The sequence below is a fragment of the Bombina bombina genome, chromosome 7 (assembly GCF_027579735.1).
Source record: "Bombina bombina isolate aBomBom1 chromosome 7, aBomBom1.pri, whole genome shotgun sequence".
Classification (NCBI taxonomy): domain Eukaryota; kingdom Metazoa; phylum Chordata; class Amphibia; order Anura; family Bombinatoridae; genus Bombina; species Bombina bombina.
Window position 1 is genome coordinate 543,883,136 of NC_069505.1, and position 13,676 is coordinate 543,896,811.

The 13,676-nt window shown below is 37.1% G+C and overlaps 1 protein-coding gene and 1 long non-coding RNA gene across 2 annotated transcripts in view; one reads left to right on the top strand and one right to left on the bottom strand.

Annotated features, from left to right (window-relative positions):
* LOC128666990 (zinc finger protein 260) overlaps positions 1-4,063 on the bottom strand; it is a 116,355-nt gene extending 112,292 nt beyond the window's left edge. Inside the window, exon 1 of the mRNA XM_053721841.1 lies at positions 3,827-4,063. The gene's annotated coding sequence lies outside the window, so the exon portion shown is untranslated. The remainder of the gene's footprint in view (positions 1-3,826) is intronic.
* Positions 1-13,676, top strand: part of LOC128666997 (uncharacterized) — a 52,820-nt gene that overhangs the window by 14,736 nt on the left and 24,408 nt on the right. The gene's annotated exons all lie outside the window — the stretch shown is intronic.

The window sequence follows — 13,676 nt, forward strand, 5'->3', positions numbered from 1 at the left end:
CATACAATTATACATGCAGATAAACACACACTACATAGCATACAATTATACATGCAGATACACACACACACTACATAACATACAATTATACATGCAGATACACACACACTACATAGCATACAATTATACATGCAGATAAACACACACTACATAGCATACAATTATACATGCAGATACACACACACTACATAGCATACAATTATACATGCAGCTACACACACACACTACATAACATACAATTATACATGCAGATACACACACACTACATAGCATACAATTATACATGCAGATAAACACACACTACATAGCATACAATTATACATGCAGCTACACACACTACATAGCACACACACATGCAGATACACACACTACATAGCATACAATTATACATGCAGCTACACACACACACTACATAACATACAATTATACATGCAGATACACACTACATAGCATACAATTATACATGCAGATACACACTACATAACATACAATTATACATGCAGATACACACACTACATAACATACAATTATACATGCAGATACACACACTACATAACATACAATTATACACGCAGATACACACACTACATAACATACAATTATACATGCAGATACACACACTACATAACATACAATTATACATGCAGCTACACACACACACTACATAACATACAATTATACATGCAGCTACACACACACTACATAGCATACACTTATACATGCAGATACACACACACTACATAACATACAATTACACATGCAGCTACACACACACACTACATAACATACAATTATACATGCAGCTACACACACACACTACATAACATACAATTATACATGCAGATACACGCACACTACATAACATACAATTACACATGCAGCTACACACACACATTACATAACATACAATTATACATGCAGCTACACACACACACTACATAACATACAATTATACATGCAGCTACACACACTACATAACATACAATTATACATGCAGCTACACACACACACACTACATAACATACAATTACACATGCAGATACACACACACACTACATAGCATACACTTACACATGCAGATACACACACACACTACATAACATACAATTATACATGCAGATAGACACACACACTACATAACATACAATTATACATGCAGCTACAAAAACACACTACATAGCATACACTTATACATGCAGATACACACACACTACATAACAAACAATTATACATGCAGATACACACACACTACATAACATACACTTACACATGCAGATACACACACACTACATAGCATACACTTATACATGCAGATAGACACACACACTACATAACATACAATTATACATGCAGATAGACACACACACTACATAACATACAATTATACATGCAGCTACACACACACACTACATAGCATACACTTATACATGCAGATACACACACACTACATAACATACAATTATACATGCAGATACACACACACACTACATAACATACAATTATACATGCAGATACACACACACTACATAGCATACACTTATACATGCAGATACACACACACTACATAACATACACTTATACATGCAGCTACACACACACTACATAGCATACACTTATACATGCAGATACACACACACTACATAACATACACTTATACATGCAGCTACACAAACACTACATAGCATACACTTATACATGCAGATACACACACACTACATAACATACACTTATACATGCAGATACACACACACTACATAGCATACACTTATACATGCAGACACACACACACTACATAGCATACAATTATACATGCAGACACACACACACTACATAGCATACAATTATACATGCAGATACACACACACTACATAGCATACACTTATACATGCAGATACACACACACTACATAGCATACACTTATACATGCAGATACGCACACACTACATAGCATACACTTATACATGCAGATACACACACACTACATAGCATACACTTATACATGCAGATACACACACACACTACATAGCATACAATTATACATGCAGATACACACACTACATAGCATACACTTATACATGCAGATACACACACACACTACATAGCATACACTTATACATGCAGACACACACACACTACATAGCATACAATTATACATGCAGACACACACACACTACATAGCATACAATTATACATGCAGACACACACACACTACATAGCATACACTTATACATGCAGATACACACACACTACATAGCATACACTTATACATGCAGATACACACACACTACATAGCATACACTTATACATGCAGATACACACACACTACATAGCATACACTTACACATGAAGATACACACACACTACATAGCATACACTTATACAGGCAGATACACACACACTACATAGCATACACTTATACATGCAGACACACACACACTACATAGCATACAATTATACATGCAGACACACACACACTACGTAGTATACAATTATACATGCAGATACACACACACTACATAGCATACACTTATACATGCAGATACACACAGACTACATAGCATACACTTATACATGCAGACACACACACACTACATAGCATACAATTATACATGCAGACACACACACACTACGTAGTATACACATGCAGACACACACACTACATAGCATACACTTATACATGCAGACACACACACATTACATAGCATACAATTATACATGCAGATACACACACACTACATAGCATACAATTATACATGCAGATACACACACACTACATAGCATACACTTATACATGCAGACACACACACACTACATAGCATACAATTATACATGCAGATACACACACACTACATAGCATACAATTATACATGCAGACACACACACACTACGTAGTATACACATGCAGACACACACACTACATAGCATACACTTATACATGCAGACACACACACACTACATAGCATACAATTATACATGCAGATACACACACACTACATAGCATACAATTATACATGCAGATACACACACACTACATAGCATACAATTATACATGCAGATACACACACACTACATAGCATACACTTATACATGCAGATACACACATACTACATAGCATACACTTATACATGCAGATACACACACACTACATAGCATACAATTATACATGCAGATACACACACACTACATAGAATACACTTATACATGCAGATACACACACACTACATAGCATACACTTATACATGCAGATACATACACACTACATAGCATACACTTATACATGCAGATACACACACACTACATAGAATACACTTATACATGCAGATACACACACACTACATAGAATACACTTATACATGCAGATACACACACACTACATAGCATACAATTATACATGCAGATACACACACACTATATAGCATACACTTATACATGCAGATACACACACACTACATAGCATACACTTATACATGCAGATACACACACACTACATAGAATACACTTATACATGCAGATACACACACACTACATAGAATACACTTATACATGCAGATACACACACACTACATAGCATACAATTATACATGCAGATACACACACATACACACAGTTATGGATACAGATAGACACACACACTACATCATATATGGGTATCTGTAACTCATTGTATGGGGTCCTGGGGTTGGCAAGCACATTAGCTGTCAGTCTGAGGCTGCTACTGTTCGTTACCCTGGTGTTAGCACTGCTCATTGTATAAAACTGAAGGCATGCTAGTTTTATCACCAGGGGTTAGAAGTCATCACTACCAGAGGTTAGAGGTCACCATTACCTGAGGTCAGAGGGTATACAGCCTTCTTCCTCCTCCACACAACATTCGTTTTCCACAGGGAGCTGGAGCCAGATCTCATTGAAGGGGCTGAGCCTGTGACAATGGGACAAATGTAACTAACCCAGGGACAGAGCCAGCTGCTGCTGGACAAATGTAGCTCACCCAGTAAATAATGTGGCAGAAGATATAAAAGGTATCAAAGCCTGGGAGAGAAAGGCCGAGAAGGGTCTAGCTGCAGACTGGAGCTCCACTCTAGACAGGAAACATGTGACCTCCACTCAAAGCTTTTTTTTTTTTTTTTTTTTTTTTTTTAAATCAACTTTAATGTAACAAACAACATAGACAATCATTCTGAAAACGAAACATTTTGCAGCTTTCTTGTTCTTCTTCATGTGCACTCACAGTGGTTACCTTATAAAAGACAATCAGCATAAACCACTGTGAGTGCACATGAAGAAGAACAAGAAAGCAGCAAAATGTTTAATTTTCAGAATGATTGTCTATAGGTTGTTTTTTACATTAAAGTTGATAAAAAAAAAAAAGCTTTGAGTATAGGTCACATGTTTCCTGTCTACCTGTCTAGAGTCAGTGGAGGTCACATGTTTCCTGTCTAGAGTGGAGCTCCAGTCTGCAGCTAGACTACTTTGGAAAGGCCAGCTGCTTCTGGGCAAATGTATCTAACCCTGGGAGAGAAAAGCCAGCTGCTTCTGGGCAAATGTATCTAACCCTGGGAGAGAAAAGCTGGCAGCTTCTGGGCAAATGTATCTAACCCTGGGACAGAAAAGCCGACTGCTTCTGGGCACATGTATCTAACCCTGGGAGAGAAAAGTTGGCTGTTTTTGGGTATGGGCCCAATAGAATAAAAAAAAAATATATATATATTAGGGATGGGCGAATGTGTTTATATTCGAATTCGAATGTTAGAACAAATGTTATTGTAGAAATTCGATTTACATAATAGAATGTTGATAAGAACGAATATTCTTAAAAATTAGATTTTCGAATGTTATTTACAGTTTTCGAATGTCACATTCGAATTCAAATGTCACATTCGAATTTGAATGTCACATTCGAATTCGAATGTCACTTTCGAATTTGAATATTACATTTATAAAACACAATTGTAGACTAGAAACACTATTTCGAATTCGAATGTCACATTTGAATCGAATATCACATTCAAATCGAATATCACATTCAAATTTGAATATTACATTTATAAAACACAGTATTAGAATAGAAATACTATTTCGAATTCGAATGTCACATTTGAATTGAATATCACATTTGAATTTGAATATTACATTTAAAAAACACAGTATTAGTCTAGAAATACTATTTTGAATTCGAATATTACATTTAAAACACAGTATTAGACTAGAAATACTAGAGGAAGGGACTGTTGCTGTCCAGAAACGTCACAAACTACATTAAAGTTCTGGTCACTTTTTGATGAAAATCCAGTGAGTGCTTTTCTTTGCTTTTTTATCATTTACCGTACAGCACCCTGGTAGTTGTTGAACGTTGGTGAGAGTGCACATACACCAATTTTTTGCCTATATATATATATATATATATATATATATATATATATATATATATATATATATATATATATATATATATATATATATATATATATTATGCATGGGGCAATGATCTATAAAAAAACAAAACAAAAATCACATTTAGTGCATCCATTGCACATTTCCTCTTTTTTATTTTAATACCCAGTGAATTAAATATAATTTTGTTGTTTTATTCAGAAGTTGGTATTTTTTTTTTATATAAAATGTCTATATGTTCTCTTAGGGCTGGAGATGTAAAATTGGGATGCAAATTGCCACAGCAACACCAATATGTCCTTTTTACTGTTTAAAAATTATAATAAGGGGGCGGAGCCAGCAACTTATCATGGCAGACGTATTCATGTGAGTCTGTCATTCTAGATCTGAATGAAAAATCCTGTTATGTGAGCTGTATTATACCAACTATGCTTGTTTTTTATATGGGAGCATACTTCTGCCTCTTGAGAAGAACTTTAAACTAAACCTGTGACGGACTGCTGTCTCCAATGATAAATCAGATGCTACGCAGCTGTCTGCGCCATTGAGGACTATTCTGTCTGTCAGACCCAGCTTGATAATCCTGAGTTAAAGAGGATAGTGAGTGAGCGATCTACCTCGTCAGAGCTATGGAATCGTCCGTTACATGGGAGGAGGATGTTAAACGAATGTTGGATCACAGTTTTAAGTCCCTAGAACAGTGCCTTATAACATTGATAACAGACGCGATGCAGGCCGCTGAGTCAGACACCAAACAGAAATATGTGGGGGTGGATTCAATTGAGCTCCTGCATGATAACCAGTGGGGACAGATAAGTACTACCAGTGGCGTCACTAGGGGGGTGCGGGGGGTGCGGGCCGCACCTGGGTGACACCCTCCAGGGGGTGAAACCAAAAAAAAAAAAAAAAAATTTTTTTTTTTAAATTTTATTGAAATTCAAAGAAATACATGTAGAGATGCATAGATTTTTTTTATTAGAGGGGCCGGCATTTGTGAACATTAGTGGGACTGGGGACTGCTAGCCTAAACCTGCCTGCCTATCTGTGCTCACTGCTCAGTGACGTGTGGAGCAGTGGATTCACTCACTGCTGTGCTGTCTCTCTAAACGGGAACTGGGAAATCATGAGGGGGTGCCTGTCACCTGACCGCATGACTGTCTGACACTGTCTCTAAAATGAAGGAGCCACGTATGATGCCCACCAGACCAGTACGGTTACGGTACACTAAGTGCACACTAAAGAGGTAGGAGGGCGGGCGGGGGTCCGGGGGTGGACAGAGTGCAGAGGTGATTGGCCATAAAAAGCGGTAGGCACGCTGCCCAGGGCGGTGCACTGACAGACTTGGAACAGAGTCAGAGAGCAGAATTTTTATAGTTTGCGCGCCTAAACTTTTCTTCAGTGGTTTATTTTAGAGTTCTCTGTTTATGTTTCATTTGATGCTCTGCTGAGCCAGGGAGCAGCTCTAGGCATGAGCTTTATAATTAATGCAGTGCAGTTTACATATTTTGTATATGTGTGTGTCTGATTTTTTGTGTGTGTGTGTGTGTCTCATTGTTTTTGTGTGTGTGTGTCTCAGTGTTTTTGTGTGTGTGTTTTTGTGTGTGTGTCTGAGTGTGTTTCCAAGTGTTTGTGTGTGCATCTGAGTATGTTTTCAAGTGTGTCTGAGTGTTTGTATGTGTGTGTGCCTGTGTTTTTGTGTGTGTCTGCTTTCTGGGGGGAGGGGGTGACACCATAACTTACCGCACCGGGTGACACCAACCCTAGTGACGCCACTGAGTACTACGGCAGTTGAATGTCCTATTGTGCAACCTCCTTCTATACTGAGCGCTGGCTATTCAGCTAGCAGGGGGCAATTTGTTTCAACAGACCACAGCTTTGAATCTATTCCACTCCCCGAGGTGTTCGTAGGTGGTTCCCTTAAGAAAGCAGAACTCTATGGCTCTTCAGGTACGATGAGGCACAGGAGATTAGTGGCCATCCTCCCCCAGAAACTGTTCATTGAGTTATCTTTCAGGTTGGCCAGCATCTCATTTGCACATAATAACATAGCAGCCAGAGAAATACAGCTGGCTATAATTTTGACACCTCGGAAGCTCCATAAAGAACTGGCTTTCAAACTCCCCAGAATTGGAATGGGATAAAGTAACTTTACATCCAATCTGCAAGAGGACTCTGCATAAAGTTTAATTAACCTTGCTCATACTAGCACGTTATGTGGAAAAATATAAATGTTTACCTTTTTTTTATTATCTTGCAGTCTTGCACGAGATTAGGACGCTAGACTCCTTGTTTTCCTATATAAATGTGTGAGTTTGTTTGTTGCAACACGTTTTGTTGAATGGCTGATTTGACATACACAATATGCCACCTGCTTTGCTGGAACTTCCCTATTGGAGTGTAAACTAATAACTTCGATATCTATTTGAATTGTCTGATGATTCTCTACATATATATATATATATATATATATATATATATACACATTTATGTATGAAGGGTTGAAGGGTTCACAATATGTTGTTGATTTGCCATCTTCTGTTACTCTATAGAGCTCTTTCAGGTCAGCAGCTACATCTACTATCTTGCAAACACAGATAACTCCAATGTAAGACCATTTAAATAACCATGCTGGGGACTTGGTACAATTTATAACATGGATCTATCTAGCTCTTAATTTAACTGATATTCCTGCTGATGGGCATAGGGCCCGTGCCCTGATGCAGGATCTCACAATATAACATTGTTTTATGCAGACTAGTTTTGAAGTTCCAGCTATTTTTTATGTTGGATGTTTTTTGTGTCTTTATATACCCTTGTTGACAGTTGCTACAAAAGTTTAACCTCTTATTTTATTTACTTCGTTTAGAGCTTAGAGAAGTTTTTCTGTACATATATAACTCTAACTTCTTTAGGGAAAAAAAATAAAAAATTCCCTTCAATTAAAAGTATAGCTAAGTTTTATATATATTTTTAACCCCTATAATAATCCACACAAATTGAGTGGCTATAGAATTAAACGTAACGTTTCTGTTGCTCCAATAATAAGATGTAATTGCTAAATCACACCACTAGAGAAGAGTCTTGGCTTACATAGAAGGCCAAAGGCATTTATATTTACCTTGCAAGACATTGATATAATTGCTGAAAGGTTGCTAGAGGAAAGGGAAATTCATTTGTTAGAATTTTCCTTTGCCTCTAGTTGGCGCTCTTGGAATATTTGTTGTTTTTTAAGACATTGATATAATTGTTGTGCTTCTTGTTATGTTTGATGCAGCAAATAGGACACAGCATTCTTCAATTGCCACAGTGGATGGCAGTAAGTATAACAATAGTGAAAGCTAAATATTTTAACAGGTCTCGAGACTATATTGCTCCTTTTTTTTTAAGGTTTAAAAGGTGGTCTTTTGGGACTAACTTACATCAAGGAACTACCACAAGAATGAGTTCATCTGCTTAAATTGTATGTGCTACTTGGCCTAGACACATGTATAACAATTCTACCTACTGGTAAACAGTTATGTATGCCCTTTTTACATATATTCTTTATAATATTCCAAACAGTCTTTAGATTATCTGGGTATACATAATATGGGGCTTGCAAGTTACATGATTATACTCATATAAATAGGCCTGGTGCATTAATTCAGATACCCTGCCTATGTTTAATTGCATACAGGTTTAAAGCATTGGCTTATTCTTCCCCCCCCCCCCCCCCCCCCCCCCCCAGGGAAATGTTCTCATCTCTTTACTATTGGGCATAATCCTTAACAGTAAATTCATGGTTCATATTTATATGGTATTATATATTGCTCTCAAAATCCTTGATTGGTTCCTTCTAATCTCCCCCCCCCCCTTACTAATGTACTCTGGAAACACTTAACTGTGTCCAGAGGTTAACTATGTGGCTTATCTTGTTAATGCCGCAACCTTACCTACTATTACTCCTTGAATAATAATGTTATTACAGTTATTAATACTAATCTTACCTTGGTTTGAGCATTTTACAGTCACTAAAAAGTTAAATGAGGTTTTTCAGTTCAGGATCCAAAAGTGGTCCTATTTATTGGTATCAACTTCCATTGTCTTGATTATCTAGAGAGGAGGTCCAAAAGTGGCCTCGCTTATTTTTTTTTTTTTTTTTTTTTTTTTTTTTTTTTTTTATAGGTTAAAATTTTATTGACTGAACTTTAGAAAAACATTAAGCCATTGACATTTGGATGTCAGTGTGAACAAAAAAATAAAAATAAAGTAATTTAATGACATTCCCATCTTCACAGACCACTAACTAGCCAGAATGAGATGATCACGCTTGGCATCATTCAAAAATTGTGCCCTGCAAATTTAGAACATTTTGTGGTCAAACAATGAAATCGTGTGAAACAATTGTGGATAACTAAGTGAAATTAATAAAACCATAAACTTATCAATTGGCAAATAACTTGTGATTGGTATTATAAGATGATCACATGCAAACCAGAAAATATTACACTGTAAATGTGTATAAAGAAATACAATTAAAATTAATTCTTAAAGTGCTTTCCATTTTGGTGCTCATTGTGACTAACATATCAAAAGGTTGCGTTTCACTGTCTAGTTAATGGCCTCGCTTATCATGATGGAGGCATATAGAATATTAGGCACAATACCTACATATTGTCATCTACTTTTGTCCTTCTTAGGAACGTATGTTATTTACTTGCAATGTTGCTTGTTATTTGTATCCCAACATTGTCATTGTGTTATAACATTACATATTCCATGTATGCCTTTTCTTTCAAACCTCAATAAAAAAAAAATTAAAAAAATTATAATAAATACATACAGGAATATCACTCAACACTAAAGTTTAAATGGTTGCTGCATTAACCAGTGTTACATTTGATAGTTTTTATTTATTGTTTAATGCCATCTAAAATTTAATATTACCAAGAGCAAAATTATGCATATAGGATCCAAAAACCCAAAGGCCAATTATAGTCTCAATGGTACATTACTGACTGTAACTAAAGAAGAAAGGGACTTGGCAATTATTATTTCAGATTATTAAAAATTTCGTACACAATGCAGCAGTGCAGCCAGTAAGGCCAGTCGTATACTTTGTTGCATTGGAAGAGGTATTAGTAGCAGAAATAGCAAGGTTCTTATGCCACTTTACAGATCATTAGTTGAGCCAAATTGGGAATACTGTGTACAGTTCTGGAGACCATGGGGCCGATTTATCATCGGTCTGTCTGACATGATCCGCTCAGCAGATCATGTCCGATAGACATCGATGAATGGCGACAGCATACACTGTCGGCATTAATCATTGCACAATGCCGCCCCCTGCAGATTCGTTAGCAGGAGGTGTCAATCAGCCCGATTGTATAGGATCGGGCGGATTGATGTTAGCAGCTTCAGAGCAGGTGGACCAGTTACGGAGCAGCGGTCTTAAGACTGCTGCTTCATAACTTCTGTTTCTGGCGATCCTAAAGGGTCAAGCGGAAACAGGGGCATCAAGTTCTATTCAGAGCCTGATAATTCGGCGCTTGATAATTCGGCCCCCATATCTTTAGAAATATATAAATAAACTAGAAGCTGTCCAAAGGAGGGCTACTAAAATGTTACATGGTCTAAAATATAAAACGTACAAAGAAAGACTATGACCTAAATATGTATAGTTTAGAAGATAGAAGGGAAAGAGGTGACATGATGGAAACCTTCAAATATATTAAGGGACTTAATAAAATAGAAGCTGAAAGCAATTTCCACAAAAAAATAAATTTCAAAACAAGGGGTCACAATCTAAAGTAAAAAGTAACGTAATATGGGTAGGATGGGCCTTTTTGTTTCTTATCTACCGTCAAATTCTATGTTTGTTTATAATATCCGCACTAGTGTAGAATTTAAGACTGCGTAGCCAATATTCAAATGTTACCAAAGCTGAAGTGCTTTTTGAGAAGCTATCTGCATGTGTACTTAAAGTTAAAAGCTCAGACATTTCAGTCCTATTTTGTATTGTCACCTGTAGAATTGGGTTAACTGTTAGCAATTTACAGACAGCCATACACTTATACACTTCTGAATACACTTATACATGCAGATACACACACTACATAGTATACACTTATACATGCAGATACACACACTTCATAGCTTACATTTATACATGCAGATACACACACTTCATAGCTTACATTTATACATGCAGATACACACACTACATAGCATACACTTACACATGCAGATACACACACACTACATAGTATACACTTATACATGCAGATACACACACTTCATAGCTTACATTTATACATGCAGACACACACACTACATAGCGTACACTTATACATGCAGATACACACACACTTATACATACAGATACACACACACACTACACAGCTTACACTTATACATACAGATACACACACACACTACACAACTTACACGTATACATGCAGATACACACACATACACACTTATAGATATAGATAGACACACTACATAATATATGGGTATCTATAACTCATTTTATGGGGTCCTGGGGTTGGCAAGCACATTAGCTGGCAGTCTGAGGCTGCCACTGTTCATTACCCTGGTATTAGCACTGCTCATTGTATAAAACTGAAAGCATGCTAGTATTATTACCAGTGGTTAGAGGTCATCATTACCTGAGGTCAGAGGGTATACAGCCTTACTACTCCTGCTTAACCCACACACCATTACTTTTCCACAAGGAATCTAACAGGTATATAACCCTGGGAGAGAAAAGCCAGCTGCTTCTGAGTATGTGCCCAATAGAATAAAAATTTTTTTTAAAAAAAATTGAATAAATGGGGCAATGCGGGACAATATCGGGACTGTCCCGCGAAAATCGGGACAGTTGGGGGGTATGCACACACACACACACACACACACACAAACATAGTTGCACACATACACACACACATACACAGATTTATTCACATACACACACACACACAAACATACGCCTAGATTTAGAGTTCTGCGGCCAAAGGGGTGCGTTAGCTACGCATGCTTTTTTTCCCCCGCACCTTTTAAATACCGCTGGTATTTAGAGTTCACAGAAGGGCTGCGTTAGGCTCCAAAAAGGGAGCGTATAGCATAATTTACCGCCACTGCAACTCTCAATACCAGCGGTGCTTATGGACGTGGCCAGCTTAAAAAACGTGCTCGTGCACGATTCCCCCATAGGAAACAATGGGGCCGTTTGAGCTGAAAAAAAACCTAACACCTGCAAAAAAGCAGCGTTCAGCTCCTAACGCAGCCCCATTGTTTCCTATGGGGAAACACTTCCTAAGTCTGCACCTAACACCCTAACATGTACCCAGAGTCTAAACACCCTTAGCCTTACACTTATTAACCCCTAATCTGCCGCCCCCGCTATCGATGACCCCTGCATTATACTATTAACCCCTAATCTGCCGCTCCGTACACCGCCGCAACCTACGTTATCCCTATGAACCCCTAATCTGCTGCCCCTAACCCCCGCCGACCCCTATATTATATTTATTACCCCCTAATCTGCCCCCCCCAACGTCGCCGCTACCTACCTACAAGTATTAACCCCTAATCTGCCGACCGGACCTCACCGCTACTCTAATAAATGTATTAACCCCTAAAGCTAAGTCTAACCCTAACCCTAACACCCCCTAAGTTAAATATAATTTTTATCTAACGAAATAAAATAAATCTTATTAAATAAATTAATCCTATTTAAAGCAAAATACTTACCTGTAAAATAAACCCTAATATAGCTACAATATAAATAATAATTATATTGTAGCTATTTTAGGATTAATATTTATTTTACAGGCAACTTTGTATTTATTTTAATCAGGTACAATAGCTATTAAATAGTTAATAACTATTTAATAGCTACTTATACAAAAATCAAACAGAGAGAATGTATTCACAACATACACTACTGTTGTGAAAAAGCAAGGGATAAAAAAAGGCACACAGAATTTTGGTAAATAATCAAATTTATTAATTCCTATTTAAATCCCAAACCACATTTATGTGGATCACAAAAAGTGACAAAGTCAATCATACTTTGAAAGAGAACATTTTTAACTAAAACAGCAGAATTCAAAGACTAAATGCTACTAAGAGGCCAGAAACCTCTAAGCATACGTATGCTAATTAACTAGGAGTGCAGCCTAACCTACTATCTATGACTCAGACAGATATCTATAACATAGGCAGGTAACATATAGTAAGCAAAAAACCTTAAGTAAATTAACATAACGGTTACAAGTAAGAACATAAAAGAAACATTTTCA